We start from the raw sequence: 7,773 nt of genomic DNA, 5'->3' as shown, positions 1-7,773 counted from the left end.
GATCAAGTTGATTCGATTATATACGTTTAGCAAAACAAGGATTAAAGTTTCGATAGAGTTTGTTACTTAGGAATGTTTGCTGTGTGCTTATATCATGTATGGAATTTACATAGGTATTAAGCATGCGATGCTATATTTTGATAATACCAGTAGTAACTTGCAAACTCAATCAGTATTTTCCCAAATACTGACCCCTCACTCTGATGTTTGCAGGTAGTCCGAGTCGGATCAGATAAACCATCACCATTGTGCCAGAAGTCATTGGACTTGCACAAGCATGAGTTTCTAGAGCTGCAGTAGTCAGTAGGTGTCAATATTAGATAGACGCTTTGACTTCAAACGGTATTTTATATTGTAAACTCTAATATGATATTTTAATAACTATAAACGCTTTATCCAAAAGAGTTTTTCTAGAAATGTTTTATATACAATATTATACATTTAAATGCGAAAAAGTGTTAGTGGTTTTAGGTTTGCTACGGGTTTCGGAGCTACCACTCCCATTTCCTAGCGCCGGTCTCGGCTCAATAATTTGGGTCGTGACAGCAGAACTTGTGAGCGAACACCAGCCCATTTTGGACGGTTCAAATCCGACAATATTCCAGCATGTCGATCAGATATAATGGCCACCTTCCTATCGCGAATTACTTGCTTGCGCAAATGCTAAAAAAAGTACTCGTAAGTGTCAGCATTTTCATATTCAACAAGTGCAAATGTCAGTGGCATTATGTGATTGTTCCCATCTATTGCCGACGCGATCAATATGGTCATTTTGTATTTTCCATACATATGAGTACCATCGATAAACAGATTAGGCTTGCAGAACAGAAACCCTTTAATTGTCGAGTAAAAAGTCCAGAACATTCTAATGAACGGTGCGACATTCGGCTGAAGCATCCCGTCAACGTACACCTCGGCGCCTGCGTATCACAAGTTGTATATTATTAGAGTTAGTACGTAGTTTACTAGTTCTACACAAAACCACATAATAGTTTAGGATTTGCTTATACCTTCTTCATGCCAGAATGATCTAGGATTGACATGAACCGTCTCATTCATGAACTTATTAACCATAGCGAATGACTCATACCAGCCCCGTAAACAACATCTATTGCCTTCTCCTTCGCATTCCATATTCTTTTATACGGAGGCCTCACTCCATATGTTTTCCAAATTCTGGCAATGAGGGTCTTTATCCGTATATCACGCTGCTCCATTACTTGAGTCCTGATATATTTTGCGATCGGACCAACCCCAAAATTATGATGGTTAGGATCAGGTAACAGTTGATTGCACGTGTGTGGCCGGTTATATATTGTCAACGCCCACATCTGATTTATTTGTAGCAGTGTAGCACGCAACCACCATTTGCATATTTCATTGTGCTTACAAACCGACACTATTGTCGAGTTGGCAGTCCGGTGACTCTTGTGCTCCCTTCCCATGTCGACTGAATAAGAAGTCGCACAAGCTTGAACGACATCACGATTTGGGAAGATCATCCCTTCTTGAAACTCCATCCCAGGAGTCCACACAATGTTTTCATCAGCCTCTGGGGCAACGTCAAAGTCTAAAACATCCACCCGTCTAACGTGCTCAGGGAGTTGCGAATGATATCGTGTATCTTCTCCCAAATCTTCCCCGACATCCTCTTCGTCGCTGCCATATAAATCATCTTCTTCCTCTTCATCACTACTCCTCTCCGACCCACTTGAATTACTTGAAACCAACTGATCCAGTAAAATCTCGTTACGAACCACAATCTCGTACTCCACGTATAATTAATTCCAAAACATCGAGTGCCGGAAACCTCATAGCCTCATTCAAAATTCTAAACAAGTGCTAATTATTCTCCACAGAAAACAACGAGTACATGCGTATTACACCCCTTTCGATTCTTGGAAGCAGGAAGTAGATTTTTGTAATTTCTACTTCGAAGTCTGTAAAAGCTGCCCATTTACATATATTTTGTAATTATTTGAAATTCATTATCTCTATAAGCGTCATATTAACCCGACGACCGCCATGATATTCTACTCCATAAGGAGAGTTTACCATACGGCCATCGCAGCATTTAAGAAAAGATAGGTTTGCGGTCGTCATTGCTAGAGAATAAAAAACAAATATGTCACCGTTATTTTTAAAATGCGATTCTTAAATATATATCTTTTTATCAGTTCGAAATACTGTTATATTATTTTTAATAATTTTTATCAAATATTTTGAAAATAAGAAAAATTAAACATACCCTAATATAATTATATGAAATAACAATCTATATTAAGAATTTAAAAGTTTAATAGACTAATATTTTAATAGTTTATAGTAATCTCTGACTTTTCCTAATAATAAAATTATTAAAAAATTAAATAAACAAACTATTTATAATTTTTTAAAAAATTACCCCAATAATTTTTCTAAACTATAATTAATAATTAATGTCTAACATTTCTCTATATTATAATAATTTTTAATTTCTAATATTTACTAAACAATAACAGTATTTAAAATAATAATTAAAAAAATTAAACGGACTCACCTCTTAAAGTCCTCCAGAAAAAATAGTATCGTACAAAAAATGTAGTTTTGAAATATTCTTCACAAATTTTTTCCGTTCAACATTAGCTATTTTTTGCTTCTTAAACTCTATTTCTTTCCCTCACAAACTCTCTACATTTACTTACTCATACTAACATTTTTTTTGTGCTCATTTAGAAATGGGGGTGAGGGACTATAAATAGAAAAAAATTTAATCCGTTCAGGCATAAATTTGGAATTCAATTCCAAACGGGCATCAAACGGTAGTTTCCTATGCCCATGAGGCACAATAATATCAAAAACCCATTGAAAACAACAAAAGCTCTAAAAAGAAAAACAATGTTTGGGCGTATCAGATCGGGTCTTCCTCTTGCTAATCGGATCCTAAGATCCGATTCTCTGTCTGCTCCCGGATCCTCCGTTCAACGCTCCGTCGTTAACCCCGCTGCTTTCACATCTGAGGTAAAAGACTATTATTGTTAATTTCTTTGTTTTTTATTTTAATTTTTAGTGATTGATGAACGCTTAGCTTTTGTAAACGCTAAGTTACTCATACTTATTATCAAAATAAAGCAGAAGGTTAAGTTTTTTTTTGTTTGTTTGTTTTAGAATCTGAAATGTTAATTTGGGCTATGTTAAATGAAGATTGTGACTGTTCATACCATTCGATGATATTTAAATTTCGTAAATTTGAATTGATTTTATAGCAGTTTAGTAGATAAAATTTAAGTTTTTTTATGCATATAGTCGTTTTTCACCAATTTTAAAGCTATAAAATGCGTACAAAATCAGCGCCGTTTTGTATAAAACGCCGTCATAAAATGGAAATGTGCAACTGCTACATAATGCCAAAAATTGAAAGGTTGCGGTGTGCGATGCAACGCTATAAAGAATGAGATTAAATGACTATAAAAGTGAAACTTTGAGATTTGATATGCAGATAACCCTAATTTAATAGTTATATTGGTATAGCTGTTCTAGACTATGGTATTCCTTATTAAATGATTCCCTCAATCCTTGATATTTGCTTGATACCCATGTAAAAAACAATTAGAGTATATTAAGAATCTGAGAAATAAACGATAATTTTAATAAATATGTTATTATGAGATGGAGAGTTTTTCTTATTTTGACACATTATTGTTACTTGAATTTTGTGGCTGTTATATAAAGGTTGGTAATTTTTGTTGCTTACAGTCTTCGAAAAATTATGCTACTGCATCAGGACAGGAGGTAACAAAACGTTTGATGAAAAATTAAGGTAACAAAACATTTGATGAAATTTTATGCTTATTATTTGTGTTTATGTGTTTGTGAGAAATGTTATGCTGTCTAGGAATATAGCTTTCTGGGTATGATTTGGAATATGTGCCCGTGACATAAGTTTTGTTCATCAAACGATGGCTTTTCACCTAATGAAATGGAATTTGGGTTAAAGAGGTCTTTCATTACTTAGCCTGGTAACTGAACTTATTATGTACCCCTTGATTAGTGTTTAACAAAGGGAAATATATTTTGAGTCCAAAAGAATTGGAAGCGAATGAAAGAAAGGAGAGAAAAGCAAGAAAAGGAGTTGGTGGTTTCATTTCACTACATGTAATAACATCAGCGTAAATTTCGTCGGCTTTCATATAGTCATTGCAAGATTTGGATAAATTGTAAATGATTTTTTCTTTTTATTTGGTTGGTTCTTCCGATTTTTTATGAACAAAAGCGTCTGGATTACATTTCACATTGGTGGTAATGTATAGAGTTTTGATGTATCTTTATTTTGACACATTATTTGTTACTAACTTTTCTTGTATGTAAGTGTGATTGACATGTAGTCATGCAACTACGCTCTAATGTATCTTTAACCAGAGTTATGGGGTTTTAAAATTAGAAATTATACATTTTCTCTCTTTCCAGTTTTAACCTCTGGTTAATGGCTATCTTTGACATTTAGGTGCCAATATGCCTCTGCTTTATACATTGCAGCCAAAAAAGCTAGTGCATTGGACAAGGTTGAGGCATAAATTCTGGACATTGTGGCTGTTACAAAGAAAAGTCCCATGTTTTCCCAATTTACAAAGGACTTGTCAGTGCCTTCTGATACAAGAGTCAAGGCCCTTAATGAAATATGTGGCCAAGCTAAATATTCTGATGTTACAAAGAATATCTTAGGTGAGAATATTTCTCAGTTAAATGAATTTAAATGCATTAAACCTTATATCTGTGTTATCTTTAGTTCATATGATATGCAAATGCTTTAATTGGATTTTATATGAATGTCTTATTTTGATCGGTGAAAATTGATGTATTACTAAATCGTTCTCAATTTGATGGAAACTTTATGTTTAGTATTTTCTTTCTGTACATTAGTAATATTATAGGCATACTTGTAACTTGAATATGATGAGATATTATCTATTCAAGCTCATTTGAAATGATAGTTGCTTCATGCACAACCTTCTATTGAATGGTATTTTGTTTAGCAAGTCTTGCTGGTTGGATTTGCCTGCATTGACAATATTGGCTTTGCAGTATTCTCGTAGAATGTTTTTAGACTTTTAGTATTTTTTTTTTGATAAATGGTGATTATGCGATAGGCAATAAATAAAACGAATGCTAAAACCTCGAAAAAAAGTCTAAGCATCGGGATACATCGTTACCACCATAAATAAAACGAGGGTTGTGATATCTATAATGAATCATACTCTTTTAGACTTTTAGTTAATTTTGTCTGTCTGTTCATTCTTCAAAGCTTTGCTTAAGCAATTTGTTATTTTTCTCAAACATCTATATAAACTGTTCTTACATATCTATGGCTGTAAGATTTGATGTATTTATGTTTTTCTGTTCTCATACTCCAAACATTCTTTTTATTACATCCTACTAGTTGTGTTGGCCGGGAATGTAAGGTTGAGGCATATAGATAGCATTGCAAAGAGATTTACGGAGTTGACCATGGCTGATAGGGGAGAAGTTAGAGCAGTAGTCACAACTGTGATTGTAAGTTTGGCCCTCTTTATATAATTGTTTTTCAGAAGCCTTTTTGTTTCTAGGAATTGTATAAATTATGGGCATGGTTATACTACTTAGGCTATCTTTGGTTCATGGAACATGTAAGGAATAGAATATCTATTCCATATAGAATGGCTATTTCTTGTATTGGGCGGAATAATAATTCCATAGAATTGTTATTCCATGATTTTGTGAGTAAGCATTTTACTGAATAAAGATAGCTATTCCATTCCATGAACCAAATATAGCCTTAGTTTAATGTTTTTAGTACTTGTGGGTGTAGGAATGCACACCCTCTTATTGCTCAAGAACACGTGAATGTTTTTTGTTTAATTTTGTTTTTCTCTCTTTAATTTAGGATAGTTATTTTTTCTTGACCAAATCGGAATGCTGCTGACTTTTTCTAATGTTGAGATGTGGTTTGGAACTTGATAATCTTAATGTGCCATTTAATCATAAACCAATCGATAAACCTGAAAGGGAAAAGTTATAGAACATGTATTGACCTTTTTGATAGTTTTCGAGAATGATGCTAGACAGATACTCTTTCTGATATCTTGTCATAATCTCTTATATTGTTAGGAATTTAGAATTATTTTTTAAATACCGAAAACAAAAGAAATATTTTGGATTAACTACTATGGTTTTTGGAAGCTTTGATTTAGGATGTGTTCTGTTAGCATTTTAATTCTCTTAGGTTTTTTAGGCGATTAATATATTTGTATATCCGGTCATAGGTCTCCTTGTGAAAATTGAGTTTTGAGATGATTTTTCCGTTTTTTTATTTTCCTTTGAAGATTGATTTAATCAAATGCTCATGGGCTAGTTCCTCACATCATGTTCAGATCAAACTTTTCACCTAATATTATGTCTTATTCTTACAATATATAAGCTGTAGCTGATTGTCCGTGTTTATGTTGAGAATTAACTGAAAAATAATCCTACAACAGCCACTATCCCTAGATGAGCAGAAACAACTGAAGCAAACACTATAGGAAATAATTGGACAAGGGAAGACAGTCAAGGTTGAGCAAAAGGTATGCGATATCACTTATATCATTGTTTTCCCGGTCAAGTTGTTGAATCGAAGTAATGTTAATAATATCTCTCTTGCCCCATTCCAGATTGATGCCAATATTCTTGGTGGGCTTGTGGTAGAGTTTAGCCAGAAAGTGTTCGACATGTTCATTAGGACTAGGGTGAAGTAGATGAAGAGGTTCCTGCGCGAGCCTATTAATGCCGATACACTTTAAAAGGTGTTTTGCCTCTTCTGTGATACATCTCGTCCTCTAGAAATTAAAGGAATTTTAAATTTTTGGCTCAGTTTTTTCTCGGTTGTACGTCAGCCTTTCTTTTATGATGCAAATGCATGCAATAAAAATTGTTCGGAGCAACCATCAATAGACCTATGCCTAATGTTTTCGATTTCTTAGTTATATCGTTATATATGGAGGTTATAATTTGTTTAAATTTGACTTACCATGCACAGTAATAGAATTCATGTGCCTTTTTGTCCATTTATTTTTTGATATTGTTGCATTCCATTGTTCTTTCGCTGTGAATTGTTTTTGTTTGAATCAAGCACGATCATAGCAATTGTGGATTAATTTTTTGTCAATGGAAGTCCGATCTCCCACAATTGCATTTCTAGGGGTGAGAAAGAATCGAACCAAACCGAAAAATCAAACCGAATTTCGTTGTTTGGTTTGGTTTTTCGGTGAAAATGGTTTAATTTAGTTTCTACTTTAGGTAAGATTTGGTGTTCAGTGTTTGGTTTTGTTTGGGTGTTTTAAAAATTGAACCGACCAAAAAGCCGAATTAACTGAACTTCAATAAAAATATATATAGTTTTTAAAAATAATATACATATGTACTTATATTTATATGTTTGTTGTCTTTATATCTTAATTATTGTTGATATATGAGTTAATAATCGTTACTTAAACACATACGGAAGTTTATTAGACTCGAATTATTTAATATTTGAATCAATTTTAATATAAAAAATTTTAAAAAATTAAAAATAGTCAAATTCGGTTTTAACAGAACAGAATTGAACCGAACTAAAATTTTCAGTTTGGTACGGTTCGGTTTTTTACCTCTAAAATAAAAGTTTGGTTTGCTTTGGTTTGAAAATTTACCAAACTGAAAATAGAAAGAAAAAAAATTCCAACCGAACCGATTTATGCTCACCCCTAACATTTTCCATTGGTTCAAATAAATCGTACAAAA

At 33.1% G+C, this 7,773-nt stretch overlaps 1 pseudogene; it reads left to right on the top strand.

Annotated features, from left to right (window-relative positions):
* Nucleotides 1-2,877: 2,877 nt before the first annotated feature.
* On the top strand, nucleotides 2,878-7,011 carry LOC126661609 (ATP synthase subunit O, mitochondrial-like; annotated as a pseudogene).
* The last annotated feature ends 762 nt before the right edge of the window (nucleotides 7,012-7,773 follow it).

This window comes from Mercurialis annua, linkage group LG8, assembly GCF_937616625.2.
Source record: "Mercurialis annua linkage group LG8, ddMerAnnu1.2, whole genome shotgun sequence".
NCBI lineage: Eukaryota > Viridiplantae > Streptophyta > Magnoliopsida > Malpighiales > Euphorbiaceae > Mercurialis > Mercurialis annua.
This window is presented reverse-complemented; position numbering and strand designations above follow the sequence as displayed.